This window comes from Podarcis tiliguerta, assembly GCF_965153285.1.
Source record: "Podarcis tiliguerta genome assembly, chromosome: 7".
Lineage (NCBI taxonomy): Eukaryota > Metazoa > Chordata > Lepidosauria > Squamata > Lacertidae > Podarcis > Podarcis tiliguerta.
The window spans coordinates 87,967,289-87,994,385 of NC_139540.1; the positions used below are offsets into that span (position 1 = coordinate 87,967,289).

General features: G+C 44.1%; 1 protein-coding gene across 5 annotated transcripts in view; it reads left to right on the forward strand.

Annotated features, from left to right (window-relative positions):
- The first annotated feature begins 1,125 nt into the window (after positions 1-1,125).
- Positions 1,126-27,097, forward strand: part of SEMA5A (semaphorin 5A) — a 142,052-nt gene continuing 116,080 nt past the window's right edge. For 2 of the 5 annotated variants that reach the window (XM_083448599.1, XM_083448598.1), the window contains exon 1: positions 1,174-1,515. The gene's annotated coding sequence lies outside the window, so the exon portion shown is untranslated. Of the gene's footprint in view, positions 1,516-13,902; positions 14,096-27,097 lie in introns of those variants that run through there. The other 3 variants (XM_083448595.1, XM_083448596.1, XM_083448597.1) reach the window with 3 other exon arrangements.

The window sequence follows — 27,097 nt, forward strand, 5'->3', positions numbered from 1 at the left end:
CCGACCTTTCGATCGGCAAGCCCTAGGCGCTGAGGCTTTTACCCACAGCGCCACCTGGGTCCCTCAGCAAAACACATATATACACGCAAAACATTTTGTCCACCTCAGAAACAAAACAAAAACCCCTTGTATTAAAGTACAGCTTTTAGGAATGTTAACTTGCTGCAGCTGTAAGGTATTTCATTATTTTATAGGTGCATTTGCCAATTCATTTTGCATTATTCTTACCCACCCTCCTAAGTACACACACCTCTCTCTGTATATATATAAATAAATAATAGCCCACTGATGCCAAGCAGGCCAGTAGTGGTTGTGGAGAGGTAAAAGGGACCTCAAGGGTCATCTAGCCCAACCCCCTGCAATGCTGGAATCTCAACTAAAGCATCCACGACAGACAGCCAATCTGTTATGGAAAATCCGCGGCAATGCCAGTAAGAAGGAAACCATTTATTTCCAGGGAGTTACTTTGGAAAAGTAAAACAAATCAAATCCAGTCAACTGTGCTTCATTCTGTAAAGAAAGAAGCACACTTGGGAGTGAATTAAATCATGCTGACACCAGGACAGTGCTTTAACAAACATGCCCCCCCCCTCTCTCCATCCAGCTTCTCCTGGTGCTCTGGGAGGGACTCCAGGTGGGAGTGCCAGCATCCCATCCTCCGATTGCCTAGCAACCGCGATCAAGTGTCCTTAGCAACGGCGCCCTCTGGCCAGCGCCAAAACCCTAGCGCCGTCTCTCCACGGCTTCTGCTCTAACTTTCTTCAGAAATGTCTGATTGACTTTCTTTTTAAATGACAGCTAAGTATCTGGATGTGTTGGTGGTCTTGTCTCCCCTCCCCACAAGTCCGCCGTCTGTCCCCTTCTCTGGGGAGAAGGTTTCCTTCACGCCCTGAAACGGGGCAACCCTACTCCGCAACCCGCAGCACGTCTGAAGCCCGCGGGCGCGCTGCACGTGGGAGAGACGCCCGGTCTCCCGAGGAAGCAGGCGGCAGCCGCGACGGGCCCAAAAGGCGGACGTCACTGGCTCCGAGCCGGAGAGAGGGAGGGAGGTCTCCAAGCAGCGCGCTGCGCGGACCTCGGCGGCGGAGGCGGAGCAGGAGGGCGGGCCGGGCCGCCCCTGTGGGCGAGCCCGAGGGAGGGGCGGGAAGGGGCTCCGCCGGCTCCAGTTTCCCCCTCGGGGGAGGAGCGGCAACCGCGGCAGCAGCAGCAGCAATCTCAGCCGCGCTGCCGCCTCCGCCGGGACCTGCTGCGGGCGCGCCTGGTCCTGCGCTGCCGCTCGCGCCCCGCGGATCCCGCTCCGGACGGCGCCTCCCGCCCCCTCGACCCTTCCACCCGCCGAGCCTCGCCAGGATCCCCGCCGGGCGCTTTATGAGCGCGGAGGTCCGGCAAGCGCCGCCCTTGCTGCTGCTGCTGCCGCTGCCGGGGCTGCCCCCGGGAGCTCTCCGCAGCTGCCGTCGGATCTGCCCTTCGGCGACAACCACGCGGCGCGGGCCCCGCTATGGTGCTTCCCCTGGGGTAAGTACCCCGTCAGTGCCCCCGTCTCAGTACATCCTTGGGGTTAGAGAATGGTAGTGTGGGAAGGGTCCCCGGGGTCATCTAGTCCAACCCTCTGCAATGCAATTTCCCGGGGGCCTGGGTCTTCTTCGCGGGAAGCGGCGTCGGATCATTTCAGTTACCTTCCTTGATTGCTCGCAAGGCAAGCCCGGTAGATTTCCGCGGGGTTTACTCGTGAGTAGCCCTTCCGAGGCTCGCTTGATCATGCGAGTGTTCCGGCTCCGAGAAGCCCCACGGAGTTCGCTGGGCTTGCAAGCTTGGATGTCGTTGCCAGGTGAAGGAGCGCGCTGGGCGGGGCGGGGGGCTCTCGTGTGGAAAGGAAACTTGGCGTTCCCGGTGCAAACCTGCTCTCGACGGGGCGGAGGAAGGAGGTGCGGGAAGCAAGGGGCGTCTGTGGAGGAAAAGCCGTCGGGAGGGCGGGGGCGTTGCGCGAGGAGCGGTCTCTGGCCGCGGATGTTGCGCGGTGACGAGGAGCCCTTGTGTGGCCGGTTCCTCTTTGCGGGAGAGCACGTCGGAGCAGACGGGAGCTGCTCGCGATGGGGAGGAGGCGTGTTTGTGCCCTGCGCTCCGCTGAGGCTTCGGAGTTCGCGCCGTCGGTGCTCTTTTAACTTTACCATTTCCTGCACATTCTGGACTCCCGCTGTGGGAGTCTGCGCCCCGACCGGCAGGGGGCGCCACAAGGAAGGCTCCAGAAAAGGTTCTTTGGGCACCTTGTTGGGGGGGAAACACGCGCCAAAAAACCAGATCGATTTGAGAGGGAAGGTGGTGGAGTCAAAAGCCAAAGGGTTTGCGCAGATGTTCTCCATTATGCAGAACCGTCCTTGATGTTATCTGGCACTTCTGATCTTTGAGGAAGGGAGAAGGGAGATTTTGGCTGGCTAAATTGCCTTTGAAGAATCAAGTTAAATTTCTGACTTGGCTTCTATGATGCTGCGCTCATTAAGCAAAAGGATAGAAACCTGTGCCTTGCATTTAGCAACTGGCCAGGAATTCCTTGCAGGCAACTGAGGGATCCACTTGGGAGAAGGCAAATTTGTTTTCTTTTTACAGCCTATGTTTCTATTCTGACCGCAGGTGATGGGGCTTCTTTTCTCTGGAAGTTTTTATTTTTCAGCCTAGTAACTTTTGTGAACCCACCTACAAGACAGCTTAAAAGAAGTTAGTAAGCTTAGGCTCTTTGGGGCTTATTCCTAGCGTTGCAGTCGAAGAGAACCAGCACCTAAAATCCTGTCCTATTTACTTCAGTCTGACAGAGCAAAGTGCCGTAGAGCAAGTCCCATCACTGGCCCATCTAGCGGAGTGGCGTCTACACAGGCTGGCAGCAGCTGTCCCTAGTTTCAGACAGGGAGCCTTTTCCAGCCTTCTCTTACCTGGAATCCACTACCTGTCTGGGAGTTTGAACCTGGGGCCCTTGACATGCAAAGCAGATGCACTGAGCTCTGGCCCTTCCTGCTCAGAGGGCATTTGTTGCTATTATAACAATTCCATAAAATTCAAAGCCCTTTCAGTTTGCAGGTTGACTCTGGCCCATTTGATAGTCCTTTCTTTAAAACAGGCCTAGCACAGAGGACCTCCAGGTAAGCCAGTTGTCAGGGGTTGTAGGAGCTGTAATCTGGAGGGTAATAATAATAATAATAATAATAATAATAATAAATTTATTGTTTATTCCCCAGCCACCCTGGGTGGCTCCCAACTGAATATTAAAAACGCAATAGGTTAGTTACACCTGATTTCGCCACACCTGTATTTTTCCTTTTAACTAAAATGATTCATTGGGGAACTTGCATCAAACATTAAATAAGAAGACATTACTGTTTATGAAAAACTATCACAGTAGCATGAAATTAATAACTCTAAAAAGAAGAATCCTTTTATCAAGAGTCCATTTATCCTTAAAGGCTTTATAAAGCAGCATACTTTTGATCAGTCAACAGGCAAAGACTCAGGCAGGCCTTTCTTGGCTGCATCTTTTTGGTCTTGGATGCAGGGTTAGAAGCCAAGATATATGAGCTAGGCAATAAATGGCTCCTCAAACCAAGGTTACAAGTCTCCATTAATAGTTAATGCTGTATTGTTTTTAACACTCGATTGGGAGCTGCCCAGAGAGGCTGGGGAAACTCAGCCAGATGGGCGGGGTATAAATGATAAATTATTATTAATATTATAATAGTGAATTACTGCTTGCATATTATGCTGTGGAGTTTCAAGCCTATGTATCTTGTGACACCAAGCACATGTGTTAGCGCATGCATGCACCCCAGTGGCTGGCTTTACGCTTGATTCCTGTATTCTCCCTCGGTGGGTTCAGTTCTTGAATGATGAAGATGCCCATATAGATATTGTCCATGTGTGGCTTTGACAAACAACTGCTTGTGCACTCTTGTCATGGAGTTGTGTCTGCATGCAGGACTTTGTTTGAATAAATACTTACTACCAGCGCATAATTTTGTTTCTGTGTAATGTGGGAAATAACTTTTATTATACACCATCTGAAGCCAGAATACCAGTTGGGTTCTGCTTGCTCATAAAATACCGTAGGTATCTCTTTGTGTAAGAGGCTCCAGAGACTGCTTTGATTTATTGGCCTTTAAATCTTCAGAGAATAACCTGACGTATTGTGCAAATGGTCCTTATTGTGCCGAGTACTGAACTGATAAATGAGTATCAGTTTGTTGCCAAGTGTAAATGCTAAATTTAAACAGAAAATAATCCTTATGGCATTTTAATTGACAGAAAATGTGCTGGTTCGCATATCTCAGAAAACAAATTGATTAGCTAGATTTATAAGTTTATATCTAGCCAATATCCTAACGTTTTCTAGAAGCAAATAATTGAACCTTTAAGAAACAAGTGGTTGTAGGTTTTTTAAGGGGTGGTTATAAGAACCACATATTTCTGAAGTGTTCAGATTTAAATAGCATTCTATTAAAGCATACATGCTTGGGGCAGAATGATTTTTATTTTTTAAAATGTCAAGCTGTATAATTCAAACAGCCCATTAGTAAGTTCCATGAAACATGAGGCTCACGCATTTGGAGATGGTGCTTGAGTTTTTGCATAGGTGGTAATTTAAATTTTATAATTTCCCTCCTTCTGGGCATATATTCTTGCAGTTTTTTGAATTAGCTGATGAGAAAACCACTGTATTATGTGTGCTCCTTCTTTCTCTGAAGCACCTCAGAAATGCAAAGTACAAACTGTGTTCAGCAGGATCTCCTCAAAGATTACAAATGGGATAAATTTGTTTTACAAATAAACAGTGTCACCTTTTATTCTGTTACTTGAGTAGAGTGGGGATTTTTTAAAAATGCTGAATTTTCTGTAGGTCGTATTCAATTATGTTTTATTCAGAGCAGACCCACTGAAGGGAACATGACTCTGTTGGGGCCATTAATTTCAATAGGTCTACTTTGAGTAAGACATAGTTGACTGCCACCCATGGTTTTGTCAGATCCCTCTGCTACTTCTGTTTTACATCCCTTTTATATAACTACAAGTGGGAGCTGCAACAAACTGTTGCAGTGTGAAGCATTCCATTTTAGGATTTCTGGAAGAAAGCAACACTTTCCTTCAGGGCACTGCATCATATTCTCCGTCTCTTCCAGTTTTCTTTCTTGTTTCCCCAACAGAGTCTCACTATTTCATGGTCACTGAGTGTACTCAGGCCTCATTCGGCTATTTGGGATGGGTGGTTTGTTTCCTTTTCTTTTTTAGAATCGTATAATTGGAAGGGACCCTGAGGATCATCTAATCCAACCCCTTGCAATGCAGGAATTTGCAGCTGCCCCTTACTGGGATTGAACCTGAAACCTTGACATTATCAACACCATGTTCTAAGCAACTGAGCTCTTGAGCAAGTTCTTTGCTCCCTTAGATTTTCCCTCCTAAATATTTTTTTTACTCTCCTGTAGACATTGGAGTTACTCTGAACATTCTGATACCTTCCTCTTGTTCCTCAGTACTGATCACCACAAAACTGCAGGCACTCTGCACTCAAGTTTGCTTTTGGAGGGAGGAGTTGTTATTTTAAGTGTGCAATTATGTTAACTGCTATGGGAGGCTTTTACTCAAACAGTGGGGCAGAAATGTTTCAAGTAAGTAAATAACCAACAAGCAAGCAGCACTTTGTTTTTCGCATGGGCTTGGTCAGACATATACTGGTAATTTCTGAGTAGGGTTAAGGGCCAGATCACACATGCGCTGATGTATCTAAGTGACTGCAGCATCGAGGGATGACTTACTTTCCATGCTCAGGATGCTGTGCTTCTGTGTAAGACTGCATTGGCTGGTCAAGCACTTGCATGCTGCTACCTTGGTCCAAAGACTCATTCCCTGGGTGGATAAACTTTCATGGTCTGTGGGCCAGATTATTATCTCCCAGCCCCTGGCAGGCCAAATTCGACAGGTGGGTGGGCTCAGCTGTCATGCACTGGTTGGATGAAGAGGAGTGGTGGGAGCCCCCAAGGGGAACCCCAGGGGAGGAAGGCTCAGAGCCAAGGGCTCCCCGCTCCCGAGCCTCCAAAAACCTGCTACTGATGAGATGAGATCAAAACATTCGATGAGCAGGAATTAAATCCTGCCACCTTGGCTGAGCAAGCCTGTTCCATCATGGAAAAAGATGTGTGCAGCCAAGGCAGGATGTAACCCTGTGCTCCTGGCCATCTGCTGACAGCACCAGTGAACTGGACTTGCGGCCTGAAGGTTCCTCACTCCCACTGCAGAAGCATCCCATAGGAGGCATCCCATAGGAGAAGCTCAAGGCTTCCCATGGAAAGGGGTGCCCAGAAGCCAAGCCATGCACTGGCAGAGGTAGAAGACACAGTTTGGTCTGAGCTGAGTAGGATGAAGGGAGGTTGTAGGGATGGGCAGTGGAGCAAGCAGGCTGGAGGCAGCGCAAGGAGACAGTGAGCCAGATGGGCGAGGGACAAAGGTAGCCGTTTCTCAGGCCAGAAAGCCATTTCCACGAGCTTTTATCTCCAAACCAACTTAGGGAGAGCCTGTGGCTTTTTGTGAATGATCCCATGCTGCAGTCTGCAGTGTAGCCTTATTTGCCCTCCGTCTTTCATTCTGTCTCAACGTCCGAGCAGTGCCTCTTCCGTCACAGAGGACAACCCCCATTCTGGAACTGCAGACCTCAGGATTTCCCAGGACCAACTCAGCAGGCAGCATCAGCCAATAGACCAGGAGGCTCCTGATTTGAGTCCTGGCAGGTCTTGACAAAGTCTAACAGTTAAGCTGAGTGTCTGATCAACATTATGAGCGCTTGTTGTATTGTCGCATGAGCAAGGCATTAAAATATTTTAATTGCTAAAGAAGAGTCATGATTCTTATCCTCCCACACTCTCAAATGCCTCAGTATATGTATTTGTATTTCTTTAATATGGCATTGGGCAAGATAAAGTCACAAACTAATTTAACAAATAATGATAATAAGATAAAAATACGCTAGAGAGAATCAATTGGCTTTTTCTCTTCCATGCTACTCTCCTTTATATTCTCTTGTGAAATCGGCTATAAAACACAAGGCACATGGGTTTTGTCTTTTCCAATTTGTCTCTGCAAAGTATTGCTGACTTGAAAGAATGAGTGTTCTATCAGGCGTGCCAAAACATATTTCAAACTGACCTCTCTGTGACATATAGTTTTTGCCAGCTGTTCATGGTAGACTAGTTTTAAACATCTAGCCTGGAGCGTTGCAGGATTGACCAGCCAAGAACAGGTGGCAGTCTGCTCTTCTGAATCCCTCCAAAAATCTGAGGAATCTTGGAGCCCAAACAGGCCTTTGCAGGTAAAATTAGGTCCTGAAGACACAGCTTTTCGCCAAGTTCCCCACCCTCATTCCCCATAAGCTCATTCTCTTGTGCCCCTCAGCAAACAGCCCTAGACAGCTTTGGGAAGCTGCCCCAGGGAATCCTTGACTGCAGGAGCTGCTGATACACTTCCTGGGCTGAGGGGCTTTTGCTGCTCTTGAAAAGCAAGTGGCGAAGGAAGGCCCAAATGCTCCAGGGAAACAGGAAAAAAGACATGCATTTGTTTAAAAATATCCTCAATTGCCGCTGAAAATTACCGGTAGTTCTTTGTAAAAATTAGGTGTGAAGCTATGCAGGCAGATGGGGATTTCTGTACATTTGGGTCTCTCTTTGGTCAAAGGTTTTGTGTCTCTGTCGTAGGAAATGTATACTTTTTTGTGCATTCTGAAATTTCCAGTGGTCCATGTAACTTATACATGCATGCCTTTCTCCTAATAGGCAATGTTAATTGCATCTTGATTATTGTGCCTTTACAGTTGTTTATGATTTATTTAAAGCTTTCTCACATTCACAGATCAATAAAAACCAAGAGTGTTCCTGGCTTGCAATCTAAAATACATAGCACAAAAGGAAAGGGGAATGGCGGTGGAGAAAGAAGAAAAGAAACTTGGCCGCCAACTCTTCAAGTTACAGTTCTTATAATGACTAGCTAGGATGGGATAGTTCAGGAAGCTGCTGCTAGCTGACAGAGCAAAAGGCAGCTGGTCTCATGTTGTTTATTCAAAAGTAATATAATATCTTAATTGTTTTATAATTACAGCTAGGAAAACCCCCACACCTTTTAAAAAGCAAAGGCAGACAAAAGGTCCTGGTAGCCTGAGGGAAGGGTGAATAAAATGTGGGGAAAGGAAATTAGTTACGGATATGAGAAGAAAACTGGAGGGTAGCAGTGGGATCAGGTGGCTGCCATGGAGTGAGGGAGGCGACGGAGGAGTTTTGGTTCAGACGTGGCCCTTGAAGATTGCTTGTGGGCGGTTGCTCTGTCCCTTTATGCTCTTACGACTAAGACCATGCTCTTGATACTTCTCAGCTGTGAACTTTGTTTACTTCAGCCGCTTTCAAACTGCTCTGGTAAAGGCCAGGGCTGTTTGCAGACTGATCCACAGTGACTCCATCGGAGCAGGTCTTTGGGGCCGGGGTCCTGGCAGAACCAACAAGAGAGTTCTCAAAATGCAGCAGGGGTGGCTGACCACATTTTGAAGTAAGTGTGGTAATATACATTCCCTCCTGTCATGAGACCATTGGTTCCAGAGGCTAAAATTACCTGACTGCGCCATTGCTCATCTGCAAGGTTATGGATTGGAAGATCAGTAACAGCAGACAAATTTCCCGGGGAAATGGTTTGCTCACCAGTTTTCCTTCTCTAGGGTTTAGCTGCAGTTCAGAGAAGTGTGAGGTTTGCTCTCGGTTGGGGCATTCTCATTTCACACAGGGTGTTGGTTCTGTGAACTTCATTCAGGTGGTGCACAGCATGTCTGGGGATTTGTAGCTGAAGACGGGGTGGCACATCCATTGCATCCAATATTCATATTGATTTGAATTGTATTTTTATTGCTGCTTTTATTTCATGAATCGCGTTGCATTGATTGTAATGCAATAAAATACAATAGATAACAGAGAAGCAATAAAAATACAATTAAAAATCATACAGCATCTAGCACAGCACATTAGAATTGCTGCAACAAGCAGAAAAAGAATTAAGTGCCCCCCCAAAGACAATCAGCAATTTTCAGAGGGGTCCATGAGGGGGGAAGCTTGGGAACAACTGCCCCTGGATGTAGCAGAAGCCTCTGCAGCCACCATAGAGTTTCCTTGGCAGACAAGCTGGTAAGAAACATGTTCTCCTGTAGTACATTTGCTCTCTACTGGCCTTTCCTCAACCTGGTGCCCTCCAGCTTGGCCTGATGGGAGTTGTAGTTCAAAACATCTGGAGGGGCAGCAGGATGAGGAAGGCTGATCTAGGCTGCCTCCGGGCCACCAACACGCAAGCAGGCAAGCGGACGGGGAGGGCAAATCTTGTTTGGACACCATTTTTTTGTGGGCAGAGATGAGTATGGATTTCTTCTTGTGGTTTCATTGCTCCCAGCCTCTGCATATAATATTGGATGGAACTTGAGCGACACAGTTGAAATGGGAATGATAATGCTTGTGGTTGAAATGTGATGAACTTGTGCACCATTCTTTTTTCTTTTTCTTTTTACTGTGGAATCTATCAATATGTTTCTTTTTTAATGTGCTATACCTCTTATTTCTGTTGCAAAATAATGTGTGCAAATAATGCAGGTGACATGTGGTTTCGTTTCTCAGGAGCACCTGTATCTGTGGTTATTTTAAGCTACAGGTGCTGACCTCTGACAATGTTTTGCAGTGTACTCCTATCCCTAACACAGAAGTGGGCAACCTAATGCTGGATGTGGCCCTCCAAGCCTCCCTAACTGGCCCTCAGCAGTCTCCCCTGGCCATGCTCCCCCCTCACCCTGAGTTTGTTTTGTTTCATTTCTTTGCTGGATGATGATGCCCCTTGCTTATCTGCCTGGAGGATGTGTGTAGAAACAAAGGTGGGATTTACCTTCATTGCTCCACCCTCTTTTGCCCTGGCCACACCCCTGCCAGGTAGTGCAGATGGGAATGAAAAAGGTTCCCCATCCATTCAAAAAACAGGTGTGTTCCTCCTCAAGGACCCAGTTAGTCTGGAAGATGAGGCTTTCAGTAGGGCTTGTTCCATTTATAGACGTACCGCCTTTATCTTCCGAGGAGTTCGAGGTGGTGTGCATGGTTCTCCTCCTCCCCATTTCATCCCCACAATAACCCTGTGAGGTAGGTCAGGCTGAGAGGGGGTGACTGGCCCGAGGTTCCCCCGTGGGCTCCGTGGCGGAGTGGGGATTCCAACGCTGCTCTCTCAGGTCCTCATCAGACACGCCAACCATTACGCCACCCTGGTTTTGGTGCTCAGGAGAAGCGAGGCATGTGGACAGAGAGAAAAATCACTTTCCCCACATCCCCTCTCCCTGCTGTGTTCGGATAGTAATGTAAATAACACATCATGGGTAGAGAAGGTTTGTGGAGAGTAGAAGGGGGAAATGTTTCCTTGTTACTTTCCTCCCTCTTTAACGTTCCCCATTTCCTGCCCCACCCCAGCCTCATTGCAGGTCCCACTTCAGGACACTGACTAGAAGCTGTTGGGGTTGAGGAATCCCTGCTCTCCATTTTCCTTCTTTTCCCCCTTCAATGTTATGCCAAATTTAGTGGGGTTTTTAAAGGAGACCTTCCTCTGGAAATGCCAGCATGGGGCATTTCATCCCCCTAATGAAGCTGGGTTATGTGGCACCTAGGTAAGGCCAGAGGCAACGCTCCAAACCTCGCCGGGAGTTCTAGTGCCAAGATTTTGGGGTTTGGATCCCAGCTCTGACATCCCAGCCAGATCCTGGAGATCATTCAGAGGAGAGCTGTTAGTCATCTCAGAGTTACAGAGGCCCAATTTGGCTCAGCAAGAAACCAGGCATTTATCACCACTGATCCCATGCTGTGGAACACTCTTCCAGCAGAGAAATGGCAGGCATTTCCCCTTTCGACTTTCAGGTGTCTCTGGAAGACTTTTTTAGGCCAAGAGGCCTTTGCAGCTGTGGCAGCCTGCCACTTGAATGATTATTTTCTACTGTTTTCATTGGCGCTTTATGTTTAACTGTGAACATGTATTGCTGCTGTGCAGCCAGTGTCGAAATTAGCCAGGGGCCCGGAGCATTAGGCACCTGTGACCAAGCGAAGATGCCTGGGCGCCAGGATGGCACCTGATATCTCCAGCATTTGGGGAATCATCAGATCGGGACTGTTTTCACACACTAATACCACATCCTGTAGAATTCTATCAGTTACATTTTTATAATAATAGGGGAAAGCTCATGCACAAATGTATAATTAGTTAAAATAACATACCAAAATGCATTTTAGCATGCAAATTTTCATGCAAACTTTTTTTTTAAAATGGCAAATTGATGTGGAAATGTGACAAATTGAATTTGAGATCGGAGAAGTGATAATCTGAGAGAAACCCAAATGGATAGATTTGTCCAACTATTAGCTTGACTGGGCAGCCGGGGTGGGAGCCACACAGAGACTTGGGAGGTCACTCATTCATCCCAAGGGACACCAGGGCATAGATCAGGAGGCTCCCAGTTCAAGTCCTGGCTAATCCTAAAACGCTTCAAAACTGCTGCACCTATTTATTGGCAAGAGGTGACACCTTCTTTTGGAATTCTTTGGGCAGCCTCTGAAGGGAGGACGCCTGCCACACTTCTGTTGCCCCTGGGGGATCTGCCCAGAGGCGAACTTGCCAATAATAGTATATTTCAAAATGAGAGGGCTGGGTCCAGAACCAGGTTTCTGAAATTTCACATAAATGTGCCAGTATTTGTCCCCCTAGTTGCTCCAGAAGAATAGTTAAAATTTAAGTAGACATGAAATCAAGATAAGACCTATCCAGTACTGTGATAACATCAGCAGCTGTTAAAGTTATTGGGTTATTTTGTATTTAAGAACAGACCCTGTCTGATGGTAGGATGTTAGCCAGTGCAGAAGATATCACTCTATATACAGAAACGTTCTTTGTGAAAGGACACAATAGAACAGAAGTATTCATTTTAATTGCAAAAATTACAGTGCTATCTGTTGTAAACACTGTTATCGGCTTATCATTTTCCACAGTATTTTAAAGTCCTAATATTAACTGTGTAGGACTCAACGTCTTTGTTTGCAAATGCATTCATGGGCTGGAGTTGTTCTGTTGAAAACTGGGGGCGTATAAAGACATACACAGGGACAGCAGTCAGGTTGCTGTGGAGCTGCACTCAGTTTTGCTTTGGCCAAGCCCACAATGATTCCTGCAGGACTTGGCTTAGGAAAAAAACAATGCAGCTAATTTCCAACAGAAGGTAGCTTGGCTCAGCACAGATTGGAGTGCCTTTGTGACATCCGAACATTACCGCCAAAATTTTTTTTAAGACCCCAAACAAATGTTTAATAAGATAAATTTGCAAGAAGTATATATAAAAAGGTTGATGCACAGAGTTAGAAACTCAGATATATAAGCAAGGGACCAAATGGTTCCTTAAACCAAGGTTACAGTTGGCAAAGCAGAATGTCTAGCTGCCATTTTGGGGCAAGACGGCTCTAAAGTCTTATTTTTCAAATGATGAACTGATTCAGATTGATTATCAGTTAAACATCTGGCTAGATTCCACCTAAACATTAGGAAGAACTTCCTGACAGTAAGAGCTGCTCGACAGTGGAATTTGCTGCCAAGGAGTCTCCTCCTTTGGAGGTCTTTAAGCAGAGGCTTGACAACCATATGTCAGGAGTGCTCTGAGGGTGTTTCCTGCTTGGCAGGGGGTTGGACTCGATGGCCCTTGTGGTCTCTTCCAACTCTAGGATTCTAGGATTCTAGTTCAGGTGACAACCTTGAGCTAGGTTAAAAACTTTGAAAACTTAAAGAAGAAAAGTGACTTTCCAGGGACAATTCTGGATGGCTTTGTTTGATTACATTTATGTTTTGCTTGCTTGGTTTTTCACTTCCGTTTTGTTATATTTGTAAGCTGCCTTGATCGTCTTATGGTGGAAATGTAAGATACAAATTCCACAAACAAATGTGTCACTTCACAGCAGAGGATGGTCTCTGGTTACACACAGTGCTATTTTTCTAGAGAAAGAAAAGAGGTTCCTAGCTTGAAAAAGAGACCTTTGTAAACCAAGAAAAGTTTAATAATAATATCTGATTGCAGGAAAAAGAAAAAGGAAATAAAGAAAATAAAAAGAGGTTCCGAAACTCACCATGAACGTTTCCCTTGCTCTCGTATAAAGACAATGGCGCCCACATGAGAAGTGCCAGAACTGAGTTCCAGCTGGAAAAAGCCCTGGTTACGTGACTTTTCAGGGTAGAGTCTATTTCGGCATGGTTAAGGCTTGCCCACAAGTGGGGTGCTTCAACCTGTGTCCATGTAAGAGACTTCTTGGATTCTGAACATGCCTGGCCCAAATGGAAGAAAAATGAAAAGGCAGATGTGAGCTCCTAAACTAGAAGTTGGTGTGCCTAGACTGCAGGCCCCTTTCGTTCTTGCAAATGCAGCCAGCTTTGAGGAGGGTTTGGGACCTTTCCCGTCAGCTTCACTATCTGTCAGTGACACCTATGTAACAATGGCAGGAGTTAAAGGCGGCCTCAGTGTCTGGTTGCTTATGCCTGGATCTCTATCAGCATGGATTTGTCTATTGTGCACACGCAGAGAGCTGATAGTCCCCTTTCTTTCAGAGAGGCTGACACTGACCTAATGCCCTGATCCAGCATAAACCAACAGGGAAGATATTTAGCCAGCGGACGCCTTGTCTGCATTGAAGTCAATGGAAGCAGGAATGTTAAGCAGCTGTGTAATTTTCTTTGTATGATTGGAATCTGATTAGACAAGTTGGAGTGGGAGAAAAAAACAAAGTTGCATTGAGAAGGCTAATTTATGCAGCCGAGGCTCACGCACACACCATCAAGAGTTATGATCTCCGTGGAATAGAGTCGTTGTGCGACTCGCTTCTGTGGCGTTTTGGTGCCTGCGCTTTTGTCATTTCTAGACATGCGTAATGTTAGAAACAGCACAAACAGGGGACCCCAGAGGGAAGCAATCTCAGTATTGCCTGCAGTGCAGAGAAAAGACATATTTCAGGCTGTGAGTATGCTTCGATTCTGCAAGTGTGTGTTTAGGGGGGTGGGGGGAGAGAACGAAATGGAATGTGAAATTGGAAGCAGACTTTTGTCCAAAGCCATCCTTGTGTGTGTGGAAGGCAACTTCCACTCACAGGAGAGCTGTTTTACATAGAATTGTGGAGTTGGAAGAGACCCTGAGAGTTATCTAGTCCAATCCCCTGCAAAACGGGAATCTCAAAATGTTGTGCTACAACATTGCCTGAGAAAAATTGACCTTGATCCAAAGAGTTCTTCCACTTGCAGTACATACCTCTGAAATGGTTAGGGATGGGGATGCATCTCCCAGGTTCCCCGTTCCATTTCAGAGGATCTCCTTCTGGTCCCACCAACACCCGATATAAGGCAAATGGGTCCCCAAGGAAAGTAGGGGAGCATCCTCCCCTGGCCCACGGGGGACCCCTGACCTTGGGGGTCCCTTCTAACTCTACAGTGTTATGATTCTCTGACGGCGTTGCCTAGAGTTCTAGCCTCAGGCAGCTGAACTGCCAAGGGAGGCAGGGAGGCGAGGGAGTGTCTTCACCTGCAGGAAGCAGAGTTGTGGTGGTGATGTTTGAAGAAGGAAAAAGCAACAATTCATAGTAACTGAAGTGGAGAAAGATTCCAAAGTCCTCCTTATCTTGCTAATTGCGTATGCTCCTTTTGGTCTCTTGTCCCCCTCGTGTCTTCAAATGGCTTCCTGAGTTGAGGTTTCTTTGGTCTCACTCCCTCATTGCAGGGCTGCACTAGAGTACTAGGTTGTTACATTATTCTGAATGCTATTGTGTTGCTTCAAGGGAAGAGATTTTCGTCTCTTTAGGCTTTTGTGTAGCTTGATTGCAGTGCTGAAGGGCACTGGTGGCCAGCTGAGAATGACAGGTTGGAGGCTGGAAAAAATGGTTAAATAGTGTGAATGTAGCTAATAGAAGAGAGGGAATCTGTGATTTGTTCGCCTTAGGACAACCCAGTGCTGTTTTGCAGATGAAGAGGGTTGTTTGGAGATACACCTGCTGAAGATACTGCTTTACAGTGCAGTTCTATGACTTCATTGGGGTTTACGTCCCATGGAAGTGTGTCCAGAATGACTGAGCATTGCCCTTAGTCTTGCACTGTGTCAGCCTGTTCCACATCTCTCCAGCTGGGAGAGAGGGGTCCTCAGGCGATGCTAAGGCCTTGTCTGGCGGGGTTTGTGGGACCTCGATGGGGCCAGGTGTGGTCTGCTGTGCTGCAGCATAAGAGGCAATTGGAAAGTGTCTTCTATAGGCTTTCAGTTTCTTCATTGACTATTCTTTTTACTGCAGATGTCTTTGTGAAGACACACTGATTTTCCTTGTGTCAAAATATCATTAAGAACCTGATGATTAAGGGAGCAATTAGCACATCTTTTTCATGGAAGATGAATGTTAGAGATCCCTGTGGTGCTAAACTATCTGTGTTTATACTGAATCCATTCATTTCTTTAAAGACCTTGTTGGTGTCAGGATTTAATTAACCACACGTGAATTAATTCCTGAGAGCCGTTAATAAGCAGTGTAAAGCTGTTTTCTTGGGAGACGACCGCTTCCATTTTATGACATTTACCTTTCTACACGTATGATAAATGGGTGGCCCAGCACTGGCTTTTCTGCTGGCCCCGCAGTCTGAGGCCCAGGCAGGAGCCATCTTCCCTATATGCCTCCCTGTGGCTACTTTGGCTTGATTTCTGGTTTCATCATGGCCGTATTTAAGGACAGATGAGTCCTTTTATACGCAGGCAAAGATAATGGTCTATGCACCCTTTATCAAGTAAGCATCCCCTTCCCATTATGCTTTATTAGTTTCAGTACAAACTTGGCAACCAGTATAATTAGTTTTAAACAAATTACCATGCATACATGTTTTTAATTCCCATTTAATTGATGCATCACAAGTGCTGAATTTATTAGTGCAGTCACTATTTTAATCAGACCCAAACATTAATAGTGCTTTCCATGTGTTTACATATTCTGCTACATTTGCTTACTGCACTCACACATTTTTGTATATGGTGAAGGGGCATTTCGATCTGCATTCCCCAACTGGCACCTTCCAGATGTTTTGGACTATCACTTTTATTAGCCCCATTCAGCATTGCCTGTGGTTCAGAATCTGAGCTACAGTGCAAAACATCTGGAGGGCCCCAGGACGGGGAACATTGATAATCATATCTTCTAGACTTCCAGATAGCTGTGAAATGGCGGATGGACCACGAATTTGACAGCTCTGTCAAACTCTGACTCTGCAGAGGATCGGGGAAGCTCTGAGGCAAAGTGTATCCCCCAAAAAGCCTCAAAAGGGTGTTTGAGGTGTCGAGGAATCCTGCAGACCGCAAACGGCAGCTCGGTAGCTCTGGTCTCTGCCCCTGTACCGAAAGGTGCGGGAAGTGGGGGGGTGGGGAGCCGAGCAAAAAGCCAGTGGTTTAGGCACCAGCGCGACTCTGCAGAGCGAAGCCTCTGAACCAGCCAGCAGCAGACTATCATTCCAAATAACGCCAAGCCAAATTACAAAGGTGAGGAGAACAATCTCTCGATAATACTTTTAATTTAATTCAGCAAAAAACAGGAGGCTAAAAAGGAAGTCTACTCCTGTCTGTGGGTATTTTATATCGCATGAGAACCTTTACAACCGGAAAAAACTGTGGATTAATTTTTGGAGTTAAAGCCAGCTAATGGACAAGGAATCTACATAGCTTTTAAAATACCAATCTGGATATTTTATGGATTTTTAAAACTTTTAACTTGAATTAAATTTGACCTGAACTTGAGACTGTATTTAAACTTGACCTTGACCTGTGATTATAGTTACATCAGTATTGAACTTGGACATATATATTTGATTTTTAGAACAAACCTGGTGGAATTAATTGACTCTGATTAATTTGGGAAGTTATTAATACTTTCATATTCAAAGAAGCTTGAGATATTGGAGAAAACAACTGAGACTAAACATTGTGTCAAGTTTCAAGAATAAAAAAGTGGATCATATCTATATTCTGGCAAAATTACTTTGGATTATTATAGAATTAAAACTATATTGAAATTTATTTCTACTGGACATTGAAGCAACAACAAGTGGAACTAACTCCTTGGTTTATTTTTTATTTTATTTTTTAAATCAACTGGAATTGAGATAAACTCTACTGTTGGATTACATTATTTTATATACAGTCATACCTTGGGTTAAATATGCTTTAGGTTGAGCGTTTTCAGGTTATGCTCCGCGGCGACCCGGAAGTAACGGAACGTGTTACTTCCGGGTTTCACCACTCGTGCATGCGCAGACGCTCAAAATGACGTTACGCGCATGCGCTGAAGCGGCAAATCGTGGCATGCACAGTCACCGGTTGCATTCTACTCAGGATGCGAACGGGGCTCCGGAATGGATCCCGTTCACATCCAGAGGTACCACTGTACTAAATAGCTTTGTGTGAAAAGACTGCTACTTACGCATCTCTTCCTCTTCTTTATTTATTCTCTCTACATATCATACTTTCATATTACTTTATTCCTTATATCTTTAAAATAAGACAAAGTATATATGTATGTAAGGTTTTTATTTCTTTTAAATTTTGATTTGTAAATCATTTATAGTACTCAGGCTAAGAACCTGGGGTTGGTAAAGGGGCTAGAACAAAGAGAAACTAGCAAAAAGCTGTACAGTATTTTTCCAGCCTCCATGGAAACACCTTGACAAAGTGTTGATAAGGCCAAACAGCTTGGCACTTGGTGGTAGAGGCTATTTGTTTTGAAACTTACTGTTAAGGGAGAATAGGAAATTGAAAGGAAGTGGTCAAGTTTGAGAAATTATTGGTGTAGAATTTAAGGGTAGGAATGGCAGCAAAGAAAGTCCTAACGCCAACACCAAGCAGAAAAGCCTACTTGCAAGAAGATAATAGATCTGAACTTGCTGATTTTTTTCCCCAGAATTTAAAATGAAATAGGCAAGGCTTTAAAAGAAACTGTAGGCGCATTAGCTACCCAAATTGAAAAAAACCAAAGACGGTTCTAGAGATGATGGGACAAATGAAGGAATTAAATGTGAGAACTACAAAAGTTTAAACTGTGCTAAAAAGGGTAGAAGAGAAAACTAAACGAATGCAGGAAGAGGTGAAAGGTGTGAAAAGAAAACAGGAAAAACTAAAGGTAGATGTGGACAGAGTCTCCACATCTCAGGGATTGGCATGGGATGCTTTGGTGGTTGAGATGAAACAGAAAGAACTGGTGAGCCGTCTGAGAGGAGTACCAGAAGAAGGTGAGCAGGATTTAAAAGAATATTTAATTGAGAATTTAGCAACCTGGTTGGAAATCGACAAAGAAATCCTGGGCAATTCAATGGACAGGATTTTTAGAATTAGATCTAAATTGGAAAAGAAGATGCCAGGGGATTGCCTGGTATTTTTAAATTCTGGATCCATTAAAGACATAATTTTTCAGACCAATTATAGTAAGAGACTTCAGATTGAAGGCCAAAATATCATTTTTCTTAAATAGATTCCTGCTTGCCTTCTCAAGAAATGCATTCATTATAAAATCCTAACTGATGCTTTAAGAAGAAATAACACACGGTACAGATGGGAGTTTCCAGAAGGACTGTACATATAAAGAGAAAAAGTTCAGATTTAGAGACGCAGTTGAAGCTGATAAATTTTGGAGGAGATATAACAAAGAATTAGGAGGAGTTGAACCTTTATGAGAGGGAGCAGTAGGAGGGCAGGAGCAAGAAATATCAGATAATAGCACAGAAGAAGAAGAGAAAGGGAGTAAAAAGAAAAAGAAAAAGAAAAAAGGTAAAAAGAAAAGACAAGACAAGACTTTAATAACTAAACTAAACATGGCTGACTTGAGGATGTTAAACTGGAATGTAAATGGATTAAAAAATAAAAGAAAAAGGAACAGAATTGAACATGTAAGCGATATCCATGAAAAAATTAAATATGAAAACTAATTGGGCAACATATAGAGAGCTGTTAACGGAAATTGATAATCAACTAAAATTGAAGGAATTTCAAGAAATACAAGGGAAGGTAACAGATTGGTTACAATATTTTCAGTTAAATGAAGTATTTAAAAATGTTAAATGTTAAATGTTAAATGTTAAAAATGTTAAAAAGAAAGGATTCCCCTATGAAATTTCAAATTTCCAGTGAGAAATAATAGAAAATGATAATAAATTATTATCAGAAATGTATGATGTATTGTTGGAATGGGAAACTAAGGATGAAGCGGGCAATAGATGTGGGACATAATATTCAAATGGCAGATTGGGAAAGACTATGGAAGAACGATATAAAATTTACAGCCTGTGCTTTACTTAAGGAGAATTTTATGAAAATGATGTATAGGTGGTATTTAACGCCGGTTAAATTGGCAAAAATGTACAAAACAAGGGAAAATAAGTGTTGGAAATGTAAAGAAGTGGAAGATAAGTTTTGTCATATGTGGTGGCAATGTAAGGTTATCTAAAAAAATGGGAAATGAAATATAACAAACTGGAAAAAAAAGGTTCAAAATAATCTTTGTTAAAAAAACCAGAAACTTTTCTATTAGGAATTACAGGAATGGATCTACCTTAAGAGTACAATAATTTGTTCATGTATGCAACAACGGCTGCTCAAATATTGCTAGCCCAACACTGGAAAGAACACAAAGTCCCCACTAAGGAAGATTGCCAAATTAAGTTAATGGAATATGAGGAAGTTAATGGAATATGCGGCTAAACTAACTGGGAAACTAAGAAATCAAGACAATAACAAATATAAAAAAGAATGGGAAATGTTTATTGCATATTTATAAAAGCATTGCAAGGAAGTGAATGCATTAGCAGGATTGTAATTTTTCAATTTGGAGGTAATTAGAAATAAAGACTTTATTGACATGCATAAATGAAGATAATACAAAGGAACCAGGGGAGGGAAATCGGGTTTTTTTTCCCTCTTCAAATAATCCCATAATGTGGATTAAGTCTGTACACAGTTGTTTTAAATGTTTTATCTTATGTCTTATGTTTTTCTTTAATGTAATGATTTTATTCATTGTGAAAATTACCGTATTTTTCGCACCATTGGGCGCACCGGACCATAGGGCGCACCCAGTTTTAAGGGGGGGGGGGAAATCAAGAAAAAAATATTTCCCCCCGCCCAGCCCCAAAGAGCAGCGTACAGGCTGCACACAACCTCTCCCTGCCAGAGGGGTTGCGCGCAGCTATGGAAGAAGGCAAGGCAGCGAGCGGGATGGATCCTGCTCGCTGTTTTGGCTTCCCCTTTAGCCCCGTGCAGCCTCTCCCTCCTGGGAGAGGCTCCGTGGGGCTAAAGAAGCCATAGCCCCGTGCAGCCTCTCCTTGCCGGAGGGGTTGCGTGCAGCTATGGAAGAAGGCAAGGCAGCGAGTGGGATCCATCCTGCTCGCTGTTTTGCCTTCCCCTTCAGCCCCGTGCAGCCTCTCCTTGCCGGGAGATGCTGCGCAGGCCTAAAGAAGCCATAGCCCTGTGCAGCCTCTCCCTGCTGGAGGGGTTGCACGCGGCTATGGCACAAGCCTGCATTCGCTCCATAGGACGCACACACATTTCCCCTCAATTTTTTGAGGGGAAAAACTGCGTCCAATAGAGCGAAAAATACGGTAATAAAAATATTATTTTAAAAAAGATAACCACATCTTCTAGAACTGCTTGCTTCTTGTATGAGTATTTGGTTTGGTCAGACACATGTTTGTGGCTTCGAGAACACTGCCCAACCATCTCGTCCTCTGTCGTCCCCTTCTCCTTGTGCCCTCCATCTTTCCCAACATCAGGGTCTTTTCCAGGGAGTCTTCTCTTCTTATGAGGTGGCCAAAGTATTGGAGCCTCAGCTTCAGGATCTGTCCTTCCAGTGAGCACTCAGGGCTGATTTCCATAAGAATGGATACGTTTGATCTTCTTGCAGTCCATGGGACTCTCAAGAGTCTTCTCCAGCACCATAATTCAAAAGCATCCATTCTTAAGCGATCAGCCTTCTTTATGGTCCAGCTCTCACTTCCATACATCACTACTGGGAAAACCATAGCTTTAACTATACGAATCTTTGTCGGCAAGGTGATGTCTCTGCTTTTTAAGATGCTGTCTAGGTTTGTCATTGCTTTTCTCCCAAGATGCAGGGGTCTTTTAATTTCGTGGCTGCTGTCACCATCTGCAGTGATCACGGAGCCCAAGAAAGTAAAATCTCTCACTGCCTCCATTTCCTCCCCTTCTATTTGCCAGGAGGTGATGGGACCAGTGGCCATGATCTTCGTTTTTTTGATGTTGAGCTTCAGACCATATTTTGCGCTCTCCTCTTTCACCCTCTTTAAGAAGTTCTTTAATTCCTCCTCACTTTCTGCCATCAAGGTTGTGTCATCTGCATATCTGAGGTTGTTGATATTTCTTCCGGCGATCTTAATTCCGGCTTGGGATTCATCCAGCCCAGCCTTTCGCATGATGAATTCTGCATATAAGTTAAATAAGCAGGGAGACAATATACAGCCTTGCCGTACTCCTTTCCCAATTTTGCACCAATCAGTTGTTCCATATCCAGTTCTAACTGTAGCTTCTTGTCCCACGTAGAGATTTCTCAGGAGACAGACGAAGTGTTACAGTTAGTGCACCCAAATGCTAAGAATTAAATTTGGTGTTGGGGACTTTTGTTTTACTTCTACCAAGTCTTTAATTGTTCTCAGGACTCCTGAATTCATCAGGAAATGAATGATACAGTTCATTTCTCCTGAGCTTATTGTCATATGAAGCAATGTGTATATACACAGTACAGTGCAGTAAGTAGAGTTATTTGTTGGGATAATCTGGGGGATATATATCTGTCAGTAACATTAGAAAAGCAGTGAAACCACCATGCCTCTTTTTCAGCGTAAAGCTCCGCAAAGGTTAACTTTTTGCAGTCATATGTCTGAACCAATAATGAATCTATGCTGGGAATGGTTTTAACACTTCCGTATACAAAAGCATTCTTCTACATGTGTGTTATTTTTAATATTGTGGTAACATGAAACAGGGCAGGGCGGTAAATTGAGACCGCAACCTGTTACATGCATTTTAACATTTGAAGACAGGCTGGCATCAAACAGCTTAATGGAATTTGGAAATGTAGGATGGCTTAAGATCTCAGGCTGGAGGAAAACCCGAGCACCTGGTCTCCCTGGCACCCCAAAATTTGCAGCTTGTGCATTAAAAAAAAAACTGCTTATTCTCCAGCTTGTAATCCCCCCCCCAAAAAAAGTGAGTGGGCACTTAGGAATTGGAAATGCTTTTCCAAGCTGGACTCAGCCACTTCAGCTCAAATTAATGGCAATTAAAAGAAGGCTATTGGGTGAGCAAGATAAACGAATCACAAATACTGCACTGAAAGGAGGTGGCTTGTTGGTTTTTAAAAACTATTTTCAGGGCTGTCAGAGGCTACTAGCCATGATGGCTGTGTTCTCCTTGTCAGAGGCAGTGTGCCCATCTGTACCCAGGGGCTGGAAATCAAAAGTGAGGGGAGAGCAGTTGCCCTCAGGTCCTGTTTTGGTCTTTCCATAGCGAACTGGTTGGCCACTGGGAGAGGAGAATGCTGGGGCCGATGGGCCTTGGGTCGGATCCAGCAGGGCTCTTCCTATGCTTTTTAAAATTATTGTTCATTAAATAAAACTTACTACACAAAACATGTGATGCATGTCTAAGTTAAATGCTTTCATGATTTCAGTGGGAAAACGTGCTTAAATTTCCCCCCACTTAAAGCTGTGGGATTTTAAGAGTTTTGGAACTTTGGGTGGCTTCCACTAATGATATCTGCGGAGAAAGAAACCATGGGTTATATAAACGGCATCATTAAAATGAGGAAATATCAGGGAATGTTAAAAGAGAGGAAGAGGAAAGCTTGTGGGGCAGGATGAAGTAAAAGCCTTGCATAAATGGACTAATGTATACACTATGGAAATGATGCAGCCAATATTGAGCACTTTTCTCCTCTATGCATTTCAGGAGGAGAATTAAACAGCAGCTTAATTCTGTTCCGGAGCAATCAGTGGGACCTGAAAAGGGCTTACATTTGCCTGGTTAGTGCGTGCCCCATAGAATGTCAGCTTGTACACATTTTATAGTCTTGAGAGTTTCTGTAACAGTTATTGGCATTTGATAACCCTTCTATTTTGTTAACTCAGCATCTTTACAATGTGATCTTCACCCCCCCTTAAACTTTAAATCCTGACAATACTGTAGTTAACAGGATGTTGCAAGCACACTTCCGTTAACAACACTGCTGCCAAAATCATTATTTGTCTGCTGGCGGGGAGTTCTCGATGCTGCCCAGGAACTTGTAGAAACCCCCAAATACTGTGATTTGTGAATTCGGACCCATCATACCAAAGTCATCCTTTAGTCCACCATCCTGATTCAAAATGGTTCCTGGCATCCAAACATCAAATAAGAGGGCCACCCGTCTTTGGAAACCCTCCTGCTAAGTTTGGTGATGGTATCTAGCCTGTGCCAGGAAAGAAGACAAAGCCGTACCAAAAGCACATTTCAATCCACTATCTTGATTCAAAATGGCAACTGGCAACTGGCACCCAAATGTCAATGAAGACCACTACCTCCACCTTGGGAACATTTTGTGCCATCTCAAGAGGTGCCAAACCCATAGAGAACAGATGGGCAGACAGAAAGACATATAGTGGATGATAGCTTTTTCATGCTGTTCCTTCAAAGAGCTCAGTACAACATGCATGATTCCTTTCCAAAGTTCTCCTCACAACAACCCCGTGAAGGTGGGTTAGGCTGACTGGCCCAAGGGCGCCCAGTGAGCTTCATGACTGAATCAGCATTTGAACCCTGATCTCCCAGACCCTGGCTACTGCTGCTTGTGCTCATCACTATGAAGCTTGTGCCTGAGTGTATTCCGCATGTTCCTGAGTTGTGGAGAGGGCCCAGTTTTGCAACTGAAATATCAGATATGCATATGAGCAAACTGAATCTTGGCTCAGCTGTAGACCTCTCCCATACTTCAGGCAAACTGTTTGCTGTAAAACTTTTTCTTTTCTTTTTCTGGCAACATGGTGTGGGTTTATCTCTTCATTTGCTTCTTGATCTTTTAACAGTGAATTGCTTTTGGAATTTGTGTATCAGGATTCGTAGTAGTGTTTATTTTTAAAGACATTTAACCCCCTGAACCCCAGTGGCCTCTAGGTTGACTTGCAACTTTGCATAAATAGCATCACATAGATCAAAACAAACAATATAAATTGACTACAGAACACCCCAGTATTAGGGCAGCTCCAAATGAAACGGTGCCAAAAGCTTGAGAGAATCCTCTTTCCAGAGAGAAAAATGTCAGCTAGCACAGGGTTGGTGCTCGGCATCCATTTATGATATTTTGAATCACAATGAGCTTGTATTGAATTGTATTAATTGCTTGATGAATTTGTTTGGGGTTGTTTGCTTTATTTGCTGTTGTGTTTTTAATATGCTTTTAGTGATGGTAATGTTTACCTACTTTTAACATTTACTAAATTTGAATATTATTGTTGTTGAGCTGCTTTCAGCTCAGCGCTGTTCCTGCAAAAGCAGAAAATGAAAACGGAAATCATGAATGACACCCTTTCCAGCCAATGCCTGAAGGAAGGTGAAGTAGGCGAGTGCATGTGGAGGGGGGGGGGTTCCCTCGGCAGAATGCCACAGGGCCCTGGCCATTCTCTCCATGCACCAGCAGACAGATATGGGGAAGGATGGTCCTACAGAGACTTGGATCCCAGGTCATTTAGGGCTTTGTGGGTTGAAAGCAGGCCTGCCAATTAATTGTGCTTGGAAACAAGCTGCAAGCCAGTGAGGATTTATTTCTGTGAATTGCAAAGAAGTGGTTTTCAAATAAATGTTAGGAAGGTCTTCCTGACGGCGCAGCTGTTGGATAATGAAATAGACTGCCTCGACCAGGAAGGACTCCGCTTTGTTAGAGGTTTTTAAGCAGAGTCTCGATGGCCTCCCATTTTGGATGATGTAGCAACTCATTTGCTGCATCACTTGTTGGCGGGCGGGTTCCATGCCTTTTAAGGTCCTTTCTAGCGCTATGATTTCATGACTCCCAGTTAGAAACTTGGCTCCTGCCTTCCAATGTTTTCATGGGCTGTTCCAGTGCCAAAAAGTTACAGTACTCTTAACTTGGATGTTTCCAAAGGATAACTGTGGCAGGACTATTGTTATCCAGGAGAGGCTGTTACTGGGGTATTAATAGAAGTGGGCAAAATAACGCTGACTTATGTTAGTAACTTAAAGTATTGATGTATGTGGCCCACTGCTTATAGAACAGTGGAACTATTTTCTAAAAGATGCTCCATCTGAGTCAGGAAGCAAAACTGGATCCAACTGGGACCTACAAGTTGCCAGGTCATTAACCCCTCGCTGAACCCAGCTGGGCACTCCTCCTTTGCTAGACACTATTAGCCAAGAAGGGCAAATTTTGGACCATACCCTGCCCATATCTTCAGGCTGCAATAACTGAACCTCTCCCATAAAATGATGACAACGGTGTCTAAGGAAACCTCCTGCACTTGACCTTTATCCATTATGTGATCCAAGTTGGAAGGGATGTGAGCTATTTTATTGGCAGGGTTTTGCAAATAAGTCACAATGTCCTGCCGAGGGTTTGCGTCGGTGCTTGCTCATCTGTTTCTCATGAACAGATACCTGCAACACAGGTATTTTGTAATGACTTCTATTAAATTGATATTTAGACCTTGTTGTCTGTTCTATAAAATTGAATATATAGTGAATGGGGCAAATTAAAGTGCATCAGTAAAACATTTTAGAAACTAGCCTTATCTGAATTTCAGAGAAGGCATATAAAAATCCTATTGGCCCAAGAAAAGGGAGCAGTGAAATCAAGATAATAAAAATATATTGATCTGTTTTCCTGGAGGAAAACTGTTTTGCAAAACAGAAAGCAAAAGAAGCATGCAGCAGAATGTGTAAGCTTGTCTGTTGCATTAGCAACGCTACATTATTTCTATTGATTTATATCTTTAGAAAATACCTTATGATTTCAGATGACTTAATTATTCATTTATTCAAAATTATTCAAGGTGTCTTTTGGAGGGTGAGTTGTGGTTTTTTTTTGTTAGTGAGAAACATTTGAGTCTCCCAGAATACTCTGCTGCTGATCTGAATGATTCAGCAAGAAGACTTCAGAGAGGGAACCCAGTTTGACATCGCTCCGCTAAAACATTAGACAATTTGATTCTGTTCAATGTGGACTTAATTGGGACTCTCAATTTCTTTCCCTCCTAAAAGATGTCAACACTATTAATAGTATGATCCCCTGTGACAAGCACCTCCTCCTTGACCTACTCCAGAAGGATTCCATGGCCAATGGGATCAAAAGCCACAGAAGCATTAAAAATATCTTTTCACTGATGTTATTGGTGGCCTGAAGTTGGTGCCTTTCTCCCCCCCCCCCCCCTGCTTCTGAAGTGGCCTGAAGCCCATTAGAGCTCAGCCACAGAAATCTACCAGCAAGAGTTATTTATTTGGGTTTGATTTTGTGATTTTTGCATTCTAGTTCATCAGTGGCCAGCTAGAGCCAAGTAGTTCTAAAATTACTTGTTGCTTCGATTTATTACTTCCCTTGTCACAGAAAGTCTAATTTTAGGAGGGAAGATGATTTGTTGTGCAAGAGCTCAAAATCCACTTAACTGGGTGAGCTGAATTTGCTGGCATGTGATTGGATCCCACCCCCAGATAGCAACAGTCCAAAAGTGCCAGCAAGCAAGCCTGACTCGGAAACTTGTATCATAGTCATTGAGTATCGCCTAACCTTAGAGGATATTCTTTTGGCTTGAATTTTAGCAATCTTGCAACCTCCCTGTAAGTTTTCAGAACCTATTGAGATGATTTTTTAAAATATGCCTCTGGGGTATGAAAAATGCATGTTCAGTGGAAGCAAATTATCTTCCCTGTCCCCTCTTTCCCTTGCAAAGATTAAAGTCTCAAAAAGGGGCTGCACAAAATTAATTA